This window comes from Gymnodraco acuticeps, unplaced genomic scaffold, assembly GCF_902827175.1.
Source record: "Gymnodraco acuticeps unplaced genomic scaffold, fGymAcu1.1, whole genome shotgun sequence".
NCBI classification, from domain to species: Eukaryota; Metazoa; Chordata; class Actinopteri; order Perciformes; family Bathydraconidae; genus Gymnodraco; species Gymnodraco acuticeps.
This window is the reverse complement of record NW_022990632.1, coordinates 54625-77663: the sequence shown is the minus strand read 5'-3', so window position 1 is coordinate 77663 and position 23039 is coordinate 54625. Positions and strand designations below refer to the sequence as shown.

General features: G+C 39.0%; 1 long non-coding RNA gene and 1 pseudogene across 1 annotated transcript; both read left to right on the top strand.

The window, feature by feature from the left end:
* The first annotated feature begins 363 nt into the window (after positions 1-363).
* Positions 364-792, top strand: LOC117554716 (annotated as a pseudogene).
* A 7867-nt stretch (positions 793-8659) lies between these two features.
* LOC117554717 lies at positions 8660-22216 on the top strand. The gene is made up of 4 exons (XR_004570310.1): positions 8660-9364; positions 11337-11410; positions 18909-18956; positions 21350-22216. It is a non-coding gene; the product is annotated as an uncharacterized LOC117554717 (long non-coding RNA).
* The last annotated feature ends 823 nt before the right edge of the window (positions 22217-23039 follow it).

Below are 23039 nucleotides of genomic sequence, written 5' to 3'. Positions count from 1 at the left end.
GGGTGTAAACTGTTCAAGACCAGTACAATTTTTGCAAATAATCTGATATAGGCTAATTATGGTTTATAAAAACACAGCAATATCACCACAACAACTCATACATATATTAAGCATTCAGATCCAAAACTGGTTATAAACAAGCCAATAGTTTAAGCACTTTATGTACAGCAGATAAAGTTAGTGCATACACAATGTTGGTTCTCATTGCATAGGAATGGTAAACTATGCTAAGTGCATTAGGTCAAAGCTAAAGCTAATAGTCAGCCCCGAAACCTTGATCGATGTATACAACTTATCTGGTCATGTGACAAAGATTAAATGAAAGATTCCTTTATGAATGCATTTGATGTCTTCCTCTCCCAGGGGACACGATGTTCATCATCCTGCGGAAGCAGCGCCTCATCTTCCTGCACTGTACCACCCACATCACTGTGCTGCTCTACTCCTGGTACTCCTACAAGGACCAGGTGGCGGGCGGCGGCTGGTTCATGACCATGAACTTCGTGGTCCACTCCTTCATGTACACGTACTACTCTGCCCGGGCCGCCGGCTGGAGGGTGCCCCGCCCCTGCGCCATGATCATCACCACCACCCAGATCCTGCAGATGGTGATGGGCCTCACCGTGCTGGGCCTGGTGTACAACTGGAAGCACGAGTGCGCTGTCCCTCCAACATGGACAACATCACCTGGGCTTCCTCATGTACCTCAGCTACTTGGTCCTCTTCGCCTTTTTCTTCTACGACACCTACCTCAGAGGCTCCTCCGGGCACAAGGGATCCAAGGCGGAGTAGCAGGTCTGTGCGGGCGTGCCATGCGCAGAAATGACCCTCAGCGAGGGGCCATGAATGTGTGAGTCACAACTAGTTTCCTGGTTGCTCGGTCCTTCTCTTTTTATAACGTTTTCACTTGACTTTTTATAGGCACTGCTTGTAACATCCATGGATTTAGAGCGGTAGGAAAGAGCAGACCAGTTCAGACTGAGCACCGCTTTTACATTATGGAAATTAATTTAAAGGGTGAAGGAATAACATGTTGTCTTTGACTAACATAGTTTTTACTTCATTAGTTATTGCCTCTGATGGTTAGACTCTTGACCCTTATCAAAACAGAACAGCCATACAGTATGAGGGCCAAATATTTGTATGTTGTAATGAAGTGATCATACTTGATGTATATGTAAAAACTCCGAAGTGGAAAAAAACTTTTAAATTGTTAAAGAAAAAGCTCAACATTTTGGGAAATACAGGTATATGCTTGATTTCTGAGAGTGATAGCTTAGCTGTTTCCCCCTGCCTAGCGTCCTTATGCTAAGCTAACTGCCTCAGACAGAAAGCAAATAAATGTTAGAACCCAAAATGTTTAACTTCTGTTTTAGCCCTAGCAAAACTGTGTGTGATAGTGAGTTTAGGATTACCAAAAGGGAACAAAGACTTCACAATGCACTGAATGAAAGAAGGGTGTTTTTCTCATACTTATTTTAGCACTCACCACACATGCATTACACACAGCATTTTAACCCTTGTGCCTCTCTAGGGACATTTTTAGCTTTTACTTTTAATTAATTTAGGCTATTTTAATGCGTATGGCATACAAAATTATATTTTGAAGCTCACAACACGGGTAAATAATAGAGACCCTTAAGGTAAAAAATATCCCCATTGAAACTTATTAAAGCCCCAATGTTTAACTATTTCCCCCAGATTGAACCATTATCTAATTTTAACTACTTGTGGCAAATTCTTGCTTTTTGTCTGATTTGGCATTGCGGCCGTTTTATGTCATTATATTAAGTAAATGTTGTTACTAATAATTGGTATCTGCACTGTGATGGAGAGGTGTCAGAGCCAACAGCAGTGTCTTGATCAAGAGCACCTTGGCAGTGCTGGTGAACTAGCACCTCTCCAGTTACATATTATACGTATATTTTGGTCAGATGGAGACTTGAAATGGCGACCATTCAGTTCCAGAGCCAAGTCCCTACAGACTGAGCTACTGCCACCCATACACAAGAAATAAAAGGCATAACAAGGGCTTTATCGAAACAAACGTGTGGCATTTAAAGGTTTAAAATTCAGAAAATTAATCAATATTTAGTTGTCACATTCAGTACTGGTGTTGGTGAAATGTAACTCAGTGGAATATATATATATATATATATTTAAATGTATGGCCATTTTGTGTAGGTCTGAGAAACGTTGAGTTCAAAATCTCGCCTCTCCCACAGTACTGCCCATAAACCGTTGAGCATCTTCTTCTTCTTCTTATTTTTTTACGCAAGCAGTCATCGTCACGGAGGAGCGTCTGTGTGTCTGTGGCACGAGCGCATTATGTGAGAGAGAGAGACAGAGAGTTACAGGGGTTGTTGTTAGCATCTGGTGCTAGCTCGGAGCTAACAGAGATTAGAAGCTGTTTCAACAATAAGGAGAGGGAGAGTCCTCTCCTGTCGGACTGAGAGGCTGAGATAACGTCAGTTTAGGAAAAGGACTCGCTGAGTGATTAGATTGTAAACTTTAGTCTAAGTTATCTCAGTGGGTCTCAAACGGTTTGGTCATTTATGTAAACAAATATTTCCATCTATTTAATATAGTTGTTCAAAATAAGTTAAGAAATCATTCCAATGTCAGTAAACAATAAAAAACACAGTTTAAAAGGGGAGTGATTAGTCAAATGCATAAATAAAAAGAAAGAATGCAGACTAGGTAAGATAAAGATAGGAGAGAGGAGTTTATCAATGATGTGTTATTGGTTGTGAGCATTTCTAATGGTTTTTGGAGTATTGAAATATATATATACAGTTCTGTTTCATATGAGTGTTGAGAGCTGTATCCATAAATCTCTTAATTTGTGTACCAGATTGATGCCTTTAACTTAAATTTACAAAAAAAAAATCGTCCCTATATATTTGTAAAAAGGCAGGAAATGGAATTAAATCGAGAACAATGTTTCATTGCGGAGGACCCCCTGTTTTGTGTCCCCCCCCCACTTCTCAAACCAAAGTTACACCCTTGTGTGTGGTGACATGCTAACACACCATGATCAATCTACAGCCCATACTTGATGTGTGCTCACAAAGCACTTTGTCTGCTGATAAGATCTGAACACATTCCTCCGCTCACAGCCGTCCCAGAGCAAATAACTTCCAGGAAGTGGGTTATGTAATATGTTATTTAAAGCTAACGTCCCCCCGTCCTCTCTGTTCCTTTCTTATTATCCTGTGTACACACTGCACATCTTGCCTTCTCCACCTCACTTGAGATCTTACACAAAGCCCATTCTGCTCCCCCTTCATGGGTTTTTGGTTGGTGTTATCAGATGTATAAAACTCATGCTAGAGGACACCCTGCTGTGTATGTATTGCACTGTTAATATCAGATGTGTGTAAGCATGGATCTTTTCAATCTCAGTTGTTGAGAAACTGGGAGCACGTGCACACAAGCCTGACTTCCACTCCCACTGGCGGCCATAAGTGTTTGGTTGTAGATCTATTTATCTGCATCTGCTGTAGTATTTCTGCTTGCTTGACAAGACTTTAGACCCGTCTGTTGAAAAAAAGAAGGCGTATAGGTTCTCTAACTTCCTCATTCAGACTTATCTCATGGACATGTAAACCGTCCCCTGCAATCATGTCTTAGCCTTTGTCAAACATCTCAAATTTAGCCAGAGATTTTGCTTACAGCACTTACATTGAAATGGACATTGAGGTAATAAATATGGATAAAATAAAAACACAATGGACATTAAACATTTGAAAAAGGAAATTGTTGTACACCCGCAATTAAAGAGCTACTTAGGCTAAACTTCATGTAAAATAACTCATGTTTTACTTATAAATGTGTTGTTTCTGGTCCCAGTCTATAACGCTCATTGTGTCGGTAGTTTAACACTTAAAAAAAACCACTGCCTAATCTGATGTTGCCTTAGTTTCCACTCCCCAAACTACAAGACAACGTTATTTAGAGGCTTTAAAGAGGTTCAAATATCCAGAGTTTACCAGGAAAATAAAACGGCCAGTTGGAAACCACTGATATTAAGAATTATGATTATTTTGCAATGATATGTTCATGTTTTGGAATTCAAGCAAACACATTGTCGTACATCTGGCCTCTGGGATTTCTCCTACTTGTACACGGTGTTGGTCCTCTTTCTAATTCTGCTTGTGTATTGCAATCCAGATTATTAGAATCCACCCAACCCCACCTACTGTAGATCCCCATGGGGTGCAGCACGTGACTTGATCACTACTGAACGGTTATTACATTTAAATTGTACTCAAATTGTAAACAAAGTGAAGCTTCTGCATTAACACTCTTGTGCTCAATGAGCTGCTAAGAAAGGCCATACAGAACGACGTGTCCATTGTGAATAACAACCTATTTATTTATTCTTAAAGGTCCCATGTCATGCTTTTTGGTTGTTACCCGTCCCCTTGTGTGTTATGTAGCTTTTTCTGCCTGTAAACGGTCTGCAGAGTCAAGAACACTCAAAGTACACCTTGTAGCGAGTAAAACTCTAACACAGAAAAGACCTGTCTGTGCTGCCCCAGAACGCCTCGTTGGAGATTTCTCTTTTTCCATCGTTTACTTCTTGGGTATAGTGACGTATTTCGGGTATAGTGACGTAACGTAACGGCTCCGCTCCAAATGGACCAATCTGCGGAGCCGTTACGTTACGTCCGCGGAGCCGTTAGGTTTGGACCAATCCGCGGACTTCCTCACACACACACACCTCGGCGGGACGTTGCGAGGCTCGCTGCTGGGAGGACGGACAGTGGGCTGGCTCGCTGCTGGAGGAGCGGGACAGTGGGCTGGCTCACTGGTGTGGGGTCAGCGAGACACCGCGGAACTCAGCCTGGGCACACACACAAACTCCCAGCCAGGCTGCGGGTGTGTGTGTGTTTCGGGCTGGGTTTCGCTGTGTCTCGCTGTCTCGCAGACGGCCACTGGGCTCACAGGGAGGGGGGGGGCAGGAGCTCCAACAAGCCGTTTAGGACAGAGAGTGAATACACATACTATACAGAGATGCTGTATGAGAAACCAATGTGAGTTTGGAACATTGAACAATATAAATCTATTCTAGTAGACCTCACAATGGAATTCTGATCAGTAGACATGGCCATGACATGAGACCTTTAATATATATTCCTCCATCAGATCTGAAGTGTGTATTTGTATCAGGATGTGCAGCTTCCTCTTCCATCCAAATGTGTGTTTTCCTCATTCCTTACTTCGGCTGACAAACATCATGACGCCCTTTCTGCCTCTTTAATGTAAAGTAGACTAAAGGCCAGTACACATGGAAGGTTACATTTGTGATTTGTGTAATTTCAGGCTGTTCTCTTTTCTCTGTCCTGTGTTTTATGCCCTTTTAGGTAAAGCCAATCTGTGTGTAGTAGCAGTTTACAAATGTACTTGGAGGGGGGATTTGGCTGGAACATATGAAGTAAAGACGATTGTTCTGCCATCATGTTTAACCACTAATACTGTATTTCTGTTATGGAGGAGCTGATGTTTACATGATGCAAGAGTGGATTTAAAAAAGTCTGTTTGTACTATTCCCGCTTTCACCTCAAATGTCCCAACAGAGCCATTTGTGACCTGAGCACCTTGTACGTAAATGCTTAATTTGTTGTCCATCTGCCTTATTTTACCTTTTCTTTCAACAGCGTTCAAGTTGGATCATTCAATGTCATTTTTACAGATGAGCTCCGTCTGCTAGGAGAAATCCAAAGTTTGAAAAGTGTAAATAAGGGACGCACGATAAACTATTGACATTGTGATCTTCGCATCATCCTGCTACATATTTTTACTGCATGGTGTAACCGGAAAAGTTGCACGGTTGTTGTTATCTGTGACTTATCTACTAGAAAAGTCTGCATTTATCACTATTGAAGGCTTCATGGATAAGCAGTTTCTTGCTAACCACCAATCACATTCATTCTTCAATTTATTAACAAAAACATTCCCTGCTTGTCAGTATGGAAATACTTTGGTGACAAAGGATGATGTTGAACGGAAAACAGCTCTTCTGGTTGAGATTCCTGTATTTGTTCATAATGCAACATATATATATATATACCGCAGAAGAAGAACACATATTTCTGTCAGTTTTTTCCAACATCGTGCAGCCCTAGTTTAAATCTGTGAGGGATTTAATTATTCAGAGCAGAAAGTGTAACCCCTGTATTCACAAAAACACTTCATAAGAAGAAACCTGCACATAGATAACATATAACATATATTCTAACTTTTAAACTAATGTTGATGCATTTATAACAGAATCCCAATGGATTGAGTGCTGAGGCCACAAATGGAGCTCTGAATGACCTTTCCCTAGTGTTACAGTACTAAACATGTGGTTTACTATGAAACATCATTCAGTTAATGTTGAGAAGGCCCCAGGTGAAGACTGGCTGAGGTGTTCTGTAACGTCAGTAATGATTCCTGCTCACAACTTGTAACCCTTTTAAACTTGAAATAATTTTGTGTGCCAAACATTGCTTCTGTTATTTTTCTATCATGGATCAGAGTGAATTGCTCTGTGCATTACAGTACAGTGTGCAGTGGAGTACAATGTAGTACAGTATGTGCACCTTTACCCCGGTGGATTCTACTGACAAACGAAGGAGATACAAAAAAAACAGTTCAAGGGCTTTTGGTGTTGAAATGTTGTAACAATAAATAAATTACAATAATGGTTTTAAAACATATCTGTTCGTTATTTCAGATGGGAAGGAAACCCCTCTATGCAGGGGCAGTGGGGACACCACACTGTGAGGGGCCTCTGATGATAGATCCCATAAAGGATTAGGGTCACCACTGCAGCTGATGGAATGTAACTACAACACATTTTTAAACTACAACTCAAGAACAATTTTTGAAGTACTTGTACTTTATACTCTATACCACTACACTTTTGGGACATTTTAAATTGCTTTGCAGATTTAGATTTTTCATCCAAAATATAAACATTTTTGGAGGTTAAGCTACTAGCAGTATATCTACTTTTATTAAAGCAATAATTATAATCCAACAATTCTGAATTTAGCCATTCTCTATAATGAGTCATTTTACTTCTGGTCCTTTAAGCATATTTTGATCATAATACTTGTATGTACGTAAGAATAATACTAATCCAAATGCAGGACTTTTACTTGGTACAAAGCATTTCTACTTTCTACATCTCTAGGTAGTATCGATACTTCTACCTAAGTAAATCTGAATAGCCTATTTACTTTATTTATTTACTATTTATTTATAGCCCACTGTTGCATTATTGATTGAAGAAGTTATCTGATCCTTCACTTAAGTAAAAGTATATAAAACTACATTACAAGTCAAAGTTTCCTAAGGAAGAAGAGTACAGGAAATCTGAGGAATATTGTTGATTTTACGCATGTAGATGTAATTGATAACATTGACAAGCAATTTTGTAGAAACGGAATATAAAACTACTTATACATTATACTGTGTAGGCCTACTGCTATAATTAACATCAGTATACAAAGCATTTGACATTAGCCCCACCTTTACCATCTGCAACATTAAAGTGATCTGCACATTAAGGCATCAAAAACTACCCTAGAATATACATCGTTTTGAAATTGGCCATTGTAGAGATAAATACTTTTACTTTGGTATTGTAGGTCAATTGTAATGTTTATACTCTTGTACATTCACTTAGCTAAGATTTAAATGCAGGACTTTTACATGTTTTTTTCCTACCCTGTAGTACTGCTCCCAGGTGTTGGGCCTATAATGGAAAGCCTGTGGCGCCCTCGCGCGGCACGAGTCAGTTGCCATGGTTTCCTCTGTTGCTTCATGAGTAACTCTGGCTCTGTAAAGTAGCGCCATTTGTTTCCGACTTAAAATCACGTTAATTGAAAGCAGCTGTGTGCATCTCTGCACTGTGACGCACGCGAGGAGCCACGTGAAGTTGCCTTCAAATCCTGTAGGAAGAAATTATATTTGAACGGAATATAAATAACAAGTAAATAACAACGGTGACTCCAATCAATGATAGGCCTACGTTGTTGTGTTATTTTACAGTTGTAAGTATTTTGGTGAGGACCTAGGCTGTACTGAACCTGTAACAGAGTAGTAGTACAGTACACATAGTTCCCATTTCCTGTGAGGAAAACATATTTAATATTTCACAACAACATTTTGGAGAAAATTCCACATAATAATAAAGAAATGTCTAGCAGAACTCTTAGTGTATGCCCCATTACTCATCTTACAGCTCTTAGAACACGTTTATCCAACTGATATCAATTTGATGATGACATATTATATTATCACTCACACAGACCGTTTGTTTTTGTAGGATCCTTATTTTTACTTGTGATACTTATAGGTTGCGCTTACTTTGGATGGTGGACTTTAACTTGAAAGGGAGTTTTTTTAAAGGTTGTAGCCTATTCCTCCATGGCCTTGTGTATACAGAAATAAAAGCAAAAGTGTGAAAGACAAACATTAAGTCATAGAAAAGTGCAGCAGAATACACTTAATAAGGATGGAACTGGTAACAATAATAGAAAAAAGGATGGCATTAAACAAGCAATTAATAAATATGAGTGCAAAAATATAAAGTATAGACATTTAATTGCAAATAAACCATTTACGTTTCAGAAATAATAATAATAAAAAAATCTGACCATTTCAAAAACGTTCCCATACTACATTAAACCTCCAGTCAAACATCCTCAACATTTCCATCTGTCAGCTCAAAAACACGAGCTTTTTAAGGGGCACTTGAATGCACCATATTCCGCTTTCCTGGAAAACATTTGGAGCTTCTTTGGAATAGAAAAACACGAGCACATCCAAAAGTGTGATTAATCTGCGAAACGGGCGTGAAATGTGATTCCAAGAACTATAAAAGGAACAAAATAATCCAAAACAAGAAAAGAAACACCACAACACACCTGCAGCTGAACGCACACTTCCAAGCACTCAGTAAAGTATACAAAAGCCAAACATCTCTCCACAGACACGTAAATAAACTCAGATAAAGTTGTACTAAAAGACAAAAACATGTTTATTTTCCAACCCTGAAATAAAAAAATTCTTAAAAGGAGTTTATACTGTCAGATCTGGATTTAAAATGGTAGAACATGTGAGTGTGTGTTACTGGGAGGAGTCTGGAGTTCCTGTATCCAGCTGCTGTGTGTTTGGAGGATCACTGCCATCAGGCTGATCTCCGAGCAGCCTCAGAGTGAGATGAAGGGGATCAATCGGCATCAGATCTGTCACACCTTTTACAATGAAACCAGTTGGATCAGCTGATGCAGAGGAGCTCAGACTAGCAGTACAATTTGAGATGAAGAGGAGAGCCTGAAGACTTTTTCCACGGAACAAACCGAAGGTAGGAAAAGCCCCCTTCACTACACCTCTGTATGCAGATGTTCCTGAAGTAATGACAGTAATTGGGAAGTACTTGGAGAAACAAGCAGCTTCTGTACAGTAAAACCAGAGGAGACAAAAGTCATGGAAAAATATACTTCCCTGTTTTTTGTTGTTAGTTGTGATAATAGTTTCAAGCAAGTTGAATGAATGGTGGTCAACATTTCTTGTGTGTTTAAATAAACTCACAGGAAGGAACAGGCAACCTCTTGAGTTATGATTTTCTATTTACTGAGTGCGTTTTGTAAGAAAGATCAAAAAAGTGCTTAAACTTCATTATATGAGTACATTTAGATGATCAATTTAAATCATTTCCCAACCTTTCTTCAAGTGGAATATGCAGTCGTTCTTGGATGCTTTGTTTTATAAATATTATTTGTATTAATATATCTTCTAAAACTGACAGATGAATGGATTTGCAAGCAGCACTTTTATTCCAGGCTTTTATGGATCAATAACTGAATCCACAAACAATTAAATTATTAAATTAGACAGTGACAGCTTCTCAAATCAAAGTGTTTCTTACTGTGATTTAAAAAAGGTATGTCTCGTTTTTTAAATAAAAGTTCCATCTTGAAGATAAATAAGTTAAGAGTAGATTAGTAGTAACTTTGTCTCAACACTGAACATAAACCCTATTAATTGTACTAAACTGTGCTCAGTTTCTTATGGTCGGTTTGATGACTTGTTTTTTTTTCTTTATGAGGTCTTAAATCAAACTATTTATTGATTAATCAAGACAATTATTGATAACTCCATAATGAAAATAATCATTGGTTGTGGCAGTGCTTCTTACCTCTTCTTCAATCTCAAAACCCTCTTAAGAGCTCTATAGCTTCAGTTCTGTGCTGTCACTATCACAACATCACATATGTCAGTTGGCCAAGACCCCTTGGTGTTAATTGTAATGTCTGGGTATTTAGCATAGACTTTTCAACATTCAGGTTACTCCTATAGACATTAAGGCGACATGAGAGTCCAAGATGCCGTTTATAAGTCAAACCTCAAATGATTTGTTTTTTAATGACTGCTACACAGCTAACCTGAGCCCAGGGAATAGCTTGTAAAAGAGGGACAGAAACAGGGGACTGAGAGGGGCCCAACAGCTCCCCTGGGTCTCCGGGCAGATTAATCCGGTCATGGGGAACAACATGTTTAGGCGTTTCCATGGCTGCATTGTCTGCAGGTTAATTTACTCTGAGTAGATCAATCAGTAATAGTAAACAGTGAGCCTGCTGCAGCCCATTGTCAGTGTATTTATCTGGTTCATACAGTACTCAACCACATTTGTTTTAACCTGCTTAAGGTCTGCAACTGACTGTTATTATCACTGTCAATCAACCTTTTGTAACCTTATTTTCATTATTCAATCAGTGTATTACATGTCAGAAATGGTTGGAATTCCAACCAACAGTATATAACTCAAAGACATTTAAATTACAGTGATGAGTGGTGCTAAATATAACATAGTACATTACTCAAGTACTGTTCCTATTTACAATTCTGAGGTTCTGGTTCTTCACAAATTCATTCTACTTTGTACCTCTACTCCACTCCTCCACAGGATTGAGTTTAATTTGACAAATTATGATGTTTTTAATATAGTTAAACTATTATATAAAGTAGTAATACAATTTGCTCCAATTCACCGGCTGCTTTTGAATTATTTTAGAGTGCAGGACTTGTACTTGTAACAGAGTAGGCTATTTTTACACTATCCAACAACAGAAAGCGATAAAAAACACAGAAACACAGCAACATTTTACCTTATATCTTATTTAATGAGTAAATGATTGTTGGCTGTCCAAATGTGTGCATATGAATCAATGGATCAAGTAGTCTAATAATATGATGTCCTAAAAGTGCATAACCAGATTATTAATGTTTTTTAAACTGATTAATTTGGTTTTAATGTTGTTTGTTGCTCTCTGCAGGTGGTCATCATGTCTCTGTGGATGATCCTTCCCGTCAGCCTGCCTGTCTTCACCATCACTGGGATATGGGTCGTGTGAGTATACCTCAGAATTGGTGAAAATAAACATCAACAGTTGCTCCTAAAAAGTCTTTCTGTAGACAAACTTCAACCTCGGTTATCTTTACATAAGCTTGTTAGAGAGGCTACCTATTATCCCTGCTGCGGTCATGATGACCTAAACTGTCTGTACAAAGTTCATGCATTTAAAACAGTCGCTTCTTTGGAAAGAGACAGTATAACGTCCTTCTGTTTATACTACGATTGTGCCTGAGAAGAGTCACCCTTGAAATTCCTCTCAGCCTCGGTGTTCTGGTCTGCATGTCCTGTCATCTGCATCTGCTTTACTCCCACAGCAGTCACATCTGTAGCTCTGCACGACAGCAGCATACATTAGGGCTGCTTTCCATGCTGCCAATAAACTGCTCTTGTGAGTGTGTACCACAAATGTGTTTTTGACAGCACATAATCAACTATGGTCAAAGATTTAATAGAGTATAGTTTTAAACACCTCTAAAGATAAGAATGACAATTTAAAAAAACACATTTAGTTGCACTGTTGTTAAGATGAGGAGAAGGTTACAGCTCTTACCGTATGCTAAATACAGTGTGTAGCTAAAGCTTGCTGGCGTTAGCTTAGTTTAGCAGATTGACTTGAAACAGGTCAACCCAGTCTCACTGCATTTCGTGTTATAGTCACGACATTTAATCTATTGATTCGTGTTCACCAACACGATTTTCCCATTTTTTTCGTGTCACATGGTCACACAGAACGATTTTAAAAGCAATGTATTTCTATAGAGAGGCGAAGTCCCGCCCATCTACTTCCGAGCCATGGGACCTTATTTCGGAAAAATTATGTATTGAAGTCAATGGGGAGAGAAAGATTATTTTTCGATCCCGTTTGAATTGTGCCACGAATTACACATATGATGTTTGTCAATTTAAAAGATAATTTTGCAAGTAAAAAAAAAAAAAAGTGTCGTAAAACTGTGAAGTAACACATTTGTTTGTGTGAAACGCTCAATGAACTACATCTCTGGTCTCGCAGAACAACACACGCCACAAAGATGGCCGTCACTACTGTCTTGTCAACAAAACGATTGACTACCCTCACTATACCAGGGTTGCCAACTTTGGGTACCTGGCTGGAGTGAGATTTTGATATCATGGGTTTAATTACACATATGCGCACTAAATGACTGCTATCGTGTCAGCAGCGGGACCTTAGCATATATATAGGATACATATACAATATATACAAATACACAATATTGGACACAGACTATAAAGGGCACACATTTTCATTCACTAATGAAAGTCAAACACATGTTTGTTTCCATTGTTTTATTGTGTGCCTGTCGCGATAAGCAATTCATTGACTTAAATAAAATGAAATAAAAATGAACTCGATAAATTGCATTTACATGAGGATGTGACTAGCAGTTTGAAAGGATGTACTTGAATTATTATTATATATTATCATTATGTCAGTGGTCTAAAATGGTCATACAACGGTGCCGACAATATTATCGTTTATCGCAATAATTTCCGGGAAAATGTATCCAACAAAATTAATTATCGTGAGAGGCCTATACATGAAACACACACACAAACAAATCTACAGACTTACTCCAAACTGCCAAATATATTAATTAACATACTCTCACGCTCATATACTCTTTGACTCTATTTTGGTCTAGTACAGGGTGGCCAACTTTGGGTACCTGGCTGGAGTGAGATTTTGATATCATGGGTTTAATTACACATATGCGCACTAAATGACTGCTATCGTGTCAGTAGCGGGACCTTAGCAATATATAGGATATATATATACAATATATACAAATACACAATCATTTCATTTCAAACCTTTATTTATACTGATAAATCCCATTGAGATCATTGATCTCTTTTTCAAGGGAGACCTGCTCAAGTAGTTCCACATGAAACATAAAAACATAAATAGAACAACAAAAGGACATCATACAGCATCATTTACATAATTATCCACATAAACAGGTACCTATAGCTTCCGATTGAGTAGCATCCAACCGAGCTTTAAAAACATTTAGTGGCACCAGATTGTTCAGTTTCCATTTAATTTGCAGACTATTCCAAGACAGAGGAGCTGCGCATCTAAAAGCTGTCTTCCCTCAGACAGTCCTAGCAGTTGGCACATTTAATAAAACCACAGCATTCGATCTCAGGCAGTAGCCACTTACAATTTTCCGTGAGATCAGGGAGCAGATATAAGATGGAAGTTTCCCTAACATGGCTTTGTATATAAAAATGTACCAGTGACTGAGCCTCCGTACAATTAGTGAAAGCAAACCAGCCCTTGCATACAGGGTACAGTGATGGGTTAATGCTTTACAGTTTGTCACAAATCTCAGTGCGCTGTGATACGCAGCATCGAACTTGACCAGGCAATTGGCAGGTGCATTCATATAAATCAGATCACCATAGTCCAGCACAGGTAAAAAGGTCACAGTGACTAGCCTTTTCCTGGCCTCAAGCGAGAAACAGGACTTGTTCCTGTAGAAGAAACCTAGCCTAACCCTCAGCTTTTTAAGCAGGTTATTGACATGAAGTTTAAAAGTGAGACAATCATCAAGCCAGATACCAAGGTATTTGTAACAGGTAACCACTTCAAGTTGTATTCCTTGCGTAGTTACAATATCTAAAACAGGCTCTGGTGTCTTTTTAGCTTTAGAAAAGAGCATTACCTTGGTTTTCTCAACATTTAAAAGAAGCTTTAATTCAGAGAGCTGAGTCTGAATAATGTTAAAAACAGCCTGTAATTTAACACCAGCCTCCTTAATGGAGGGACCTGCACAGTACATCACGGTATCATCCGCATACAAATGAATGTAAAGTAGCTTCATCCACATTTTCACCTAAACTATTGATATATATGGAGAATAAAAGTGAACCTAAAACAGAACCTTGGGGAACACCATTAGCAATGTTTAACCACTCAGAAGACAGCCCATCAAAGTGAACACATTGGGACCTTTCAGAGGTAGTTCACAAACCACCCTGCATGGCTGGACATGCCTATACTGGCTAGCCTCTGCTTTAAAATGCGATGATCGACGGTGTCAAACGCTTTTGAAAGGTCAATAAATAGAGCTGCACAACTCTGCTTATTATCTAAAATACTCGCCACATCATTCACCACTTTCATTGTGGCAGTGATGGTGCTGTGTTGCTTTCTGAAGCCTGACTGATGTTTAGACAGGATGTCATTTGTACATAAAAACACCTTTACCTGTTCACTCACTAACAATATTGGACACAGACTATAAAGGGCACAACGTTTCATTCAGTAATGAAAGTCAAACACATGTTTGTTTCCACTGTTTTATTGTGTGCATAGGCCTGTCGCGATAAGCAATTAATTCAATTATCGTACGATAAATAAAAATGAACTCGATAACTTTTCTGACCTCGATAAATTGCCATTTACATGAGGATGTGACTAGCCGTTTGAAAGGATATACTTGAATTATTATTATATATTATCATTATGTCAGTGATCTAAAATGGTCATACAACGGTGCTGACAATATTATCGTTTATCGCAATCATTTCCGGGAAAATGTATCCAACAAAATTAATTATCGTGAGAGGCCTATACATGAACACACACACAAACAAATCTACAGACTTACTCCAAACCGCCAAATATATTAATTAACACACTCTCACTCTCATCTTTGACTCTCTTTTGGCCTAGTAGAACAATAAGCAGCACACTTTTTAATCATTTCTACTGGATCTTAGATCTGCGCATGCGCAATACGTGTCGGCTCCCACTGCTCTGCTGTCTGTTGACGTTGTTAAGATTGGTGGGGGCGGGGAGGGAGGGGATCGACAGCTTGAGCAGCTGTCAACTCAACATTGTAAATAACCAACGAAAAACGATCGCCGGTTCATCTTCTTTTTGGCGTGAGAATAGTTTGGGCAGCGTGAGAGCGTGAGAGCGTGAGACTGAGAGTGAAAGCGTGTGTCACACGCCAGATGCGTGAGTTGGCAACCCTGATCTATCTCTTATATTTAGCGGAGGAAAATAATTGTGACATCAGTTATGACATCACTTACGCAACTCTGGGATTTGTAGTCTTTCTAGTTGCCTATTTTTCATAGTCTTATATTTCAACAGTTTTAACAACAACTGTGACTTTTTTGACATGGAAATTATTTTTTAAGATTGACAAACATCATATGTGTAATTCGTGGCACAATTCAAACGGGATCGAAAGATACGTTTTCTCTCTCCATTGACTTCAATACATAATTTTTTGGAAGCTTAGCGAATCAGTGCATGAGAAGCGAAACGGAAGTGAGGGACCCAAACAAACTATTAAGAAGGCAAATCTGAGATTTAATTTAACTCCAGCTCTCGACACAGGTTCGGGAAAGCCCCATGAGCTTCTCGCTGTAGAGTGAAAATGGAATGCACACGCTATTTGTTGTTTGTTTATATCATGCAGTCTGTTCTTCTTCTCTCAGTTATCACGCAGTCTGTCTTCCGGTTGTTGCCTCTTTTGAATGACGAATACACACTACCGCCGCTTGCTGGTAAGGAGAGCTATTGCCACTCACGCATGCGCAGTTCGTACGTGCAACTTGGCCATCGGCTGAAGTCTTTGCGGTGTGTTCCAGTGCGAAACATGGCAAAGACGCAGGAGACGTGAGGTGAAGCGACGTTCCGTCGGGACGTGTTCTTTGGTGTCAGTTTGGTGTGTAGTGTAAAGGCCGCTACACACCAACCTGAGACCAAAGAACGCGTACCGAAGGCGTCCCGACTTTTACGTCCGCTACGTCGCCTTTACGCACGAACACACCGCAAAGACTTCAGCCGACGAGTGGCAATAACTCCTTACCAGCAGGCAGCGGTAGTGTGTATTCGTCATTCAAAAGAGGCAACAGCCAATCAGAGTGATTTCTTTGGCCAACTTTCTTTGGCCGATTCAACATGTTGACATGTTGAATCGGCCGCGGGAGGTGTGAAAATGTGCCGTAAAGCAACAACGGTGCGGGACACACCAACCTGAGTAGGGCGCCGCGAATGCCCGACTGCCTCTGACGGCCTCTGACGGCCTGACTCCCAAAATGGGGTAGGTGTGTCAGGGCCTCAGGAGGCTTAAGATGCATGCCATGGAAGTTAAAACCATTGTAAATACATCCAGTTTCATCTTTATATTTGGAAGTATGCAGAACACTGAGGCATCATGGGATACAGAGTGAGAGTTCAGAGTGATCTGTGTGTTTAACATTGAAGGTGTTAAATGGAGATTTAAGGGAGTTACCAGCCTTTGAAAAGCTCACACATTAACACTGGTTTGTTTAATCTGTACACATACCAAAGTGTAATAAAAACAATTTGTGGTTTAACAGTCTCTGCTGGTTGCCTGGCAGCCTCTCAGTGACGACAACACACAGCCATGCTTGCTGTTTTTAGTATTAATGTTAAACTAGGCTAAACTGCAGGTTCATTTTTACTGTATGAGAGTGGTGTTCATCTTTCTTCTTACTCTCTGCAGTAAAGCAAACAAGTGGATTTGTAAAATATTGCACTATTATTCTTAACTCAGCCTTGGGATTAAAGATTTGTTGTCTCTTCTGTATCAAATAATATATGTTTTTCAAAGCTATCCTTTTTTAGTCCTTCAGATTTATACAATTTAAAGCAATCTTTTTAATGAAAATGATCTTAAATTGCAGTGAAATGTTTGTCTCCTATCTCTTACACCTTATTATTGTTTAGTGTTACTTTGTGCCCAGAATAATAATTGAATCATAAAACTGAATAAATGCTTACATTACCTCAAAGCTTTCCAAGAATTGTAGATACCTTTGAACAATCTGTATATTTTTATGAATATAAAGGTTATGGTTGTCTGCCAGAAGCTGTCATACATTGATATTGTATCCAGCTTTCAGCCACATCAAGAAGATTCACATTTATTTGAATTACACATAAATCCGAAATAAATACTAGATGTCAGAGAGAAGGAGCAGCCAATGGTTAGGCCGCTCAGCACTTGGGGGTTTTGTGCCTTGCTTAAGGTCAGAATCAGAATGAGAATATTATCCAGGGGATTGTGGGTTTCATGACCATCTTGGCAGTACCCTATATTTCAGTCCATGAATGTCTTGAGCTTAAGTTATCTGAGAAACAAGCCAGGACATTTTCAAAAACACTGATTTTTTACTTTTAAGTGCATTATTGACTGTTTTTTACCCACTTTAATCACTGAGTATGTTCGCTTTGGAGTGAAGGAGACCTCTAATTCAGCTGATTGCAATAACATACTCCGGTGATCAACCACTACTTTACAATGCCACCAGAATTCGTCTTTGCCAATGTTTTTGATGAATAAACTTCTAGTGGCAGAAAATGACATATTGTGATATAATGCTATTCCACAGAAGACCTAGACACCACAAATCTTTGGTAAATAGTTTTGCCCTGCAGCTGTTCTTGTTAAAGACACACTGACAGGCTGCACGGTACATAGCAGTTACACCATCATACACACTACTACTGCAGATTTAAGGATGTTGAGACGTTAAGTATATTTTCTGCTCTATGTGAATATGTCCTTTGTCTCTCCTCTCTTCTTCTTCCTTTCTCTCCTCGGTGTGAATTCATTGACACAGTCTCCTTTTGTGAGAAGCCATCACACCTTGACAAAGTGGGGGCGAGAATTTTTCACACCAGGTCTCCAAAGCTTTCCCCTGTAGGAGAGGAGTCTGTAATCCCCCACATGTTGACACCTGTCTGCTGGTGCCTTTGAAAGCTCTGATGATCCAGAAACACAAATGAAGCATGAACTGCAACTAGTGAGATTTTCATAACAGGAAACCATCAAGGAAAATCACTGTTTCTACATTTGAACCAAAACCAAGTGAATTATTTCAGACCAAAAGCTGTGATCTCCTTTCAACAAAGTTCATCACTCTTAGGTCAAGGCAAATCAATTCTTCAGGAGCCTGTTTTGTTCTCTGTGTGTTCACTCAGTGTGTGTCTTATCTGTGGCACAATGTGATTGTTTCATGACTTGATCTCTTACAGTTTGTCTTGATATATTTAAGCCTCAGATAACATTGATGACATCCGTGAAACAAGTCCACAGCCATGCTAGAGGCCTTGAAAAAAAAACAGCCAGCTGCTTCTGCATACACACGTATGACGAACACAAGTGGCCTCATTCTGTAAATGCTAAATCATGGTAATTCATGTGACATATGTTTTGAGTAGTACAAAAGTATGTTACTTAAATGCCCTGAAAAGCATGAATACTGCTCTATATTTTAGGTGCTTCATTTACGTGAGTGAAACAGAACTTTTTCCCAAGTGGAAGATATTTATTATTTTCTAAAAATTAATAAAGTACTGACAGTGATGTTTTAGGACTGGAGATCTTGTTTGATCAATTGTATCTATATCAAAATTCTTCATTTTTGTGTCTTCCTGTTCAGTTCTTTGACCAAAGATTCTTATCTTCTTTTATTTTTACAGATATGCAATGTCCCTGTACAACCAGCATGTCTGTCCTGTCCATAACTGGTACGTAAGGCACACACACACACACACACACACACACACACACACACACACACACACACACACACACACACACACACACCACACACACACACACACACACACACACACACACACACACACGCGCGCGCGCATGCACGCACACTGCTTCATGATGTCAGTACTGGCAGTAGTGCACTTGGTGTCATGGACATTATTACTCACTAATGTGTACTGTAAGTTTTAGGAATTCAGTTGTAATAGGACATTCAAGCAGAGAGCCAGACAAAGCCAAGAATCAGATGTAATGCTTGGAGAAGATAGAGAACAATTCGATCTTGAGAGAAAAAGTATTACACAACTGTTTTGATATTCGATTGATTTTCAAAGTCATTTTCTTTTATCGAAACATTTTCAAAAATGCTGTTTTCAACTTCTCATATTTGGAGATTTCCTTTTTTCTCTATTTTTTAAAATCACATTAAAGTCTATATCTTTAGGTTATTGACTGACAAACAAACATTTAAAGACATCACATTGGATACCCTTGGAGGAACTGGATTGACATGATTTACTATTTTTCAACATTTTTTAAACTAAACAGTTAATAGATATCAATAATTAAAGTATTTAGTTGCAGTCCTTTCATAAACAAACTGATGCAGTGTTGTTTAATTTTTTTGCATAAAACACTTTTATTTTGCCCCAACAATTCCTAAACAGGTAAAGTTCTGACAGATATTTTTCCAAGGAGTTGGTTGAGACCAAAACAGGGCTGAAAGAGGGAGAATATCGGACTTACAATCATCAGCTAACCAGAAACATAACTGAAAATGAATGATCATGTTGCCCTTTAACTGCTAAATGTGGACATGTTTGCTGACAAGTTCAATATCAACTTTAAAGATGACAATATGTCAGTGTTGAAGCTGCCAACTAGATGTGAAAACATGGTGTCCACACCAGCGTTTTCCACATCTTTGATCTATTTTGGTAGGCAAATAACTCACTTTACGTATCTTTCTGTTTCTGTGGTCAGATCAATCATAAAACACTGATTCACATCCTTGTTTCTAACACTTTCCCCCCCACTCATCTACACAAAAACGAGATGCTAGCGTTTTGTGTTCATTGAAGTTGGAGAAAGGTCTGAAACACATCAGCTCAGTTTGGGTGAAGGGCCAAAACCAAGAGGAAAAAAATGCTTTTTATAGAGTAGTGAGGACTTATTCTCATTTCCTGTTAATGCACCACAAAACACACAAAAAGCAGTCACTGATTGTGAATAAATACTTGCAGATGCCCACTGGGAAAACTGTGAAAACGGTGGAAGGAAAATCTTTCTCAGCTGGCGAGTGTGCGCAGCATTCAGGAATAAGGTCATTTATGGCGGGCTTGTATTTGCGCAATGCAACTTTTTCTATATTTACATCCGTGAGGCCTCACTCCCCACTTCCTGTCAGTCTTAATTTGAACATACTGAGGCATGAGATGGAGATGTGAGGACTTTGGGGTGATAATGAAGAAGATAAAGTGCTGCAGGGGCAAAGGTTGACATGAGGGGAGAGACAGACTGTGTGGATGTATGAGGGGAGTTACAGTAAACTGAAGTTTCAGAATGCAAACACATCAAAATGGGAGGAATCCAAACTCGAGTCAAGACAGATGAATTTAACTCCTAATAATCTGTGGAATGTGAAACTTAAACATGGATTAAATGTACCTGTGTGTAATAAAAGTACCTTCCCTGCTGGTACAGAAAACACATAAATATTCCAAATGAAAATTGTAAGGAATCTAATTAGTTATCACATGTCAAGATGTTTTCAAAAACCTTATCAGCAAAGATGTTTAAGTCAATATCTGCCAGCCTGTTTGCAGTGCAGCTACCAAAACATTGACTTTCATATATTGATATATACGGTAGCCGACAAGTGCAAACGCGCTAAAACTTCCATTTGGAGAAAAGCGCTGCAGCTTCAAAAGTGAGTCAAATATAAAAGCACAAATGTGCTCTGATACATCAGTAAGCGTGTGTGAAGGCAAAACAACACGGACAGCTAAGCATTTCCCTGTTATTCAAGATACCTTTCACCTAACATATTTTGGGTTAATTTTCTACAGTTGTTTGCGTAGATCCTGAGTCATGAAGCTCCAAAAGTGCGTCTTAAGGCTCAAACATTAACAGACTTTACACACATTTGCTTACATTAGATACATTATGCACCTTTGAAACTTGAAATCGGGATTTGTTTTTACTTGAGTGAACTAAAAAGATTCTAGCTTGGCTCATCATGAGTTTTTGAAAATTCATGCGACGTTCTGGCTTTGATCCTTTAATATTTTACTTTTAAATCTCGTTATCTGTCAATATCTACAGATTAAAAGTATTTGCATGTCCCCGTGTGTGTTTGCAGGCTTTACAATGAGTCATGTGAGGAGCAGCTCCCACTACAGAGGGGTCCAGTCCTGTGCTGCACCCTGGACAACATACCACTCATCAGGTCAGTGAACCCACCTCTGCATACATATGTTAGTCATTCTGTTTTTGTATAACTCCTATTATATAGTACATATGTCAGTTTCCTGTATGTGATCCTCAATGAACCAAACAATAGAACAGTGTTGACATCGAGACGGCGGTTTCTTGAAGCCACAATGACGAAACGAACCGAGGATGATCCTTTTTCCTCTCTCAGCATAACAATAATAATACAACAATACACATGTGGTGGCGGGTATCCACTGATGGTGAAATAGCAGCTTGCCTCACTCTGGTCTGTGGTTTTCAACCAGTTATATTTATATGGTCTGGGCTTCTTTATTCTAACCATGCTTAGGTGCTTAACTTTTGCATTTGTTTTTACTCTTTTTTTTGTTGAAACCCAAATAGGAAATCAAGAACATTGTGTTCTACTTGGCACACAGGCCTGTGATTATGAAAAAAACTAGTATGAGTCATGGACAGCATGTGAAATAAAAGACATTTAAGTGGTTGCAACAGAACATTCATCAATCTTAATCTGTTGAATATTGTGCACTGATGTAATGCTATTTTTCCAGAATTAATACAGTAAGCACCATGGTTACGCTCAGGTGAAGTCTTTAAAGTGAAGGAGGTTATATCCAGGGGTGCACATAACTGTTACGCAGGTACGCATGCACGGCAACAATCTGAAATGCGTACCGTCACTTGTGTCACAAAGCGCATTTTCGTACCGACGTACTTGTGAAGCTTAGAGATGGCAAATCCGGATCCTTTTACGGACTCAGGGTATTCTGAGTCAGTCATTGAAGAGATCCGGATCATACGAGTCATTTGAGTCATATGAGTCAGCATCACCAAGACCGTAGAAACCCTATCGGTGAAACCGAAAACTTGTTGCATTTCACGAGCATATTAAACTGACTTTATATTAACCTCCGCTACACAGTGTCTTTTGCTTTGATAAAAAATGTTGATCACAAAAAAAGGGTCATTTTGCGACGAGTCTGCTGGATCTCTGGATCTGCTGCTATGGTTACGGCTCTGAGTCCGCTGTGTTTTGCACAGTGAGTCAGGATTTGCGAATCTGAGTCTGCTGTTGACTCGTGCATGACGACGAGTCTGCTGGATCTCTGGATCTGCTGCTATACGGTTACGGCTCTGAGTCCACACGAGTCTGCTGTGTTTTGCACAGTGAGTCAGGATTTGCGAGTCTGTGAAGTTCCGCTAACTAACTCGTAGGCTACTGGTCTCTCTCGATCATTGTCCTGGATTCACGGATCCCGCGATTTTGATTAAGTCCATTATGTTTCCGGCTCTAAATGAAGTTTCAGTGTAGACTTCTAACAAAATTGTCATGTTGTGCAACAGTCAGAAAACAGAAAATTGCAAAACAGTTAGAATATATAAAATGTCTTAATTATACAATTATTAAAACACAATTGTGCAAAATGTGCTTATACAGGAACATATTAAAATAACTATATACATATAATGCAAAACACTTATTTTTTTAAATGCAAACAAAAAAATCAAGCATATCTTCACCCATTATCTCCACCCATGATAAAATAACTATGAAAAATAAGAAATTAATTAAAATGAACATATATACATATTTG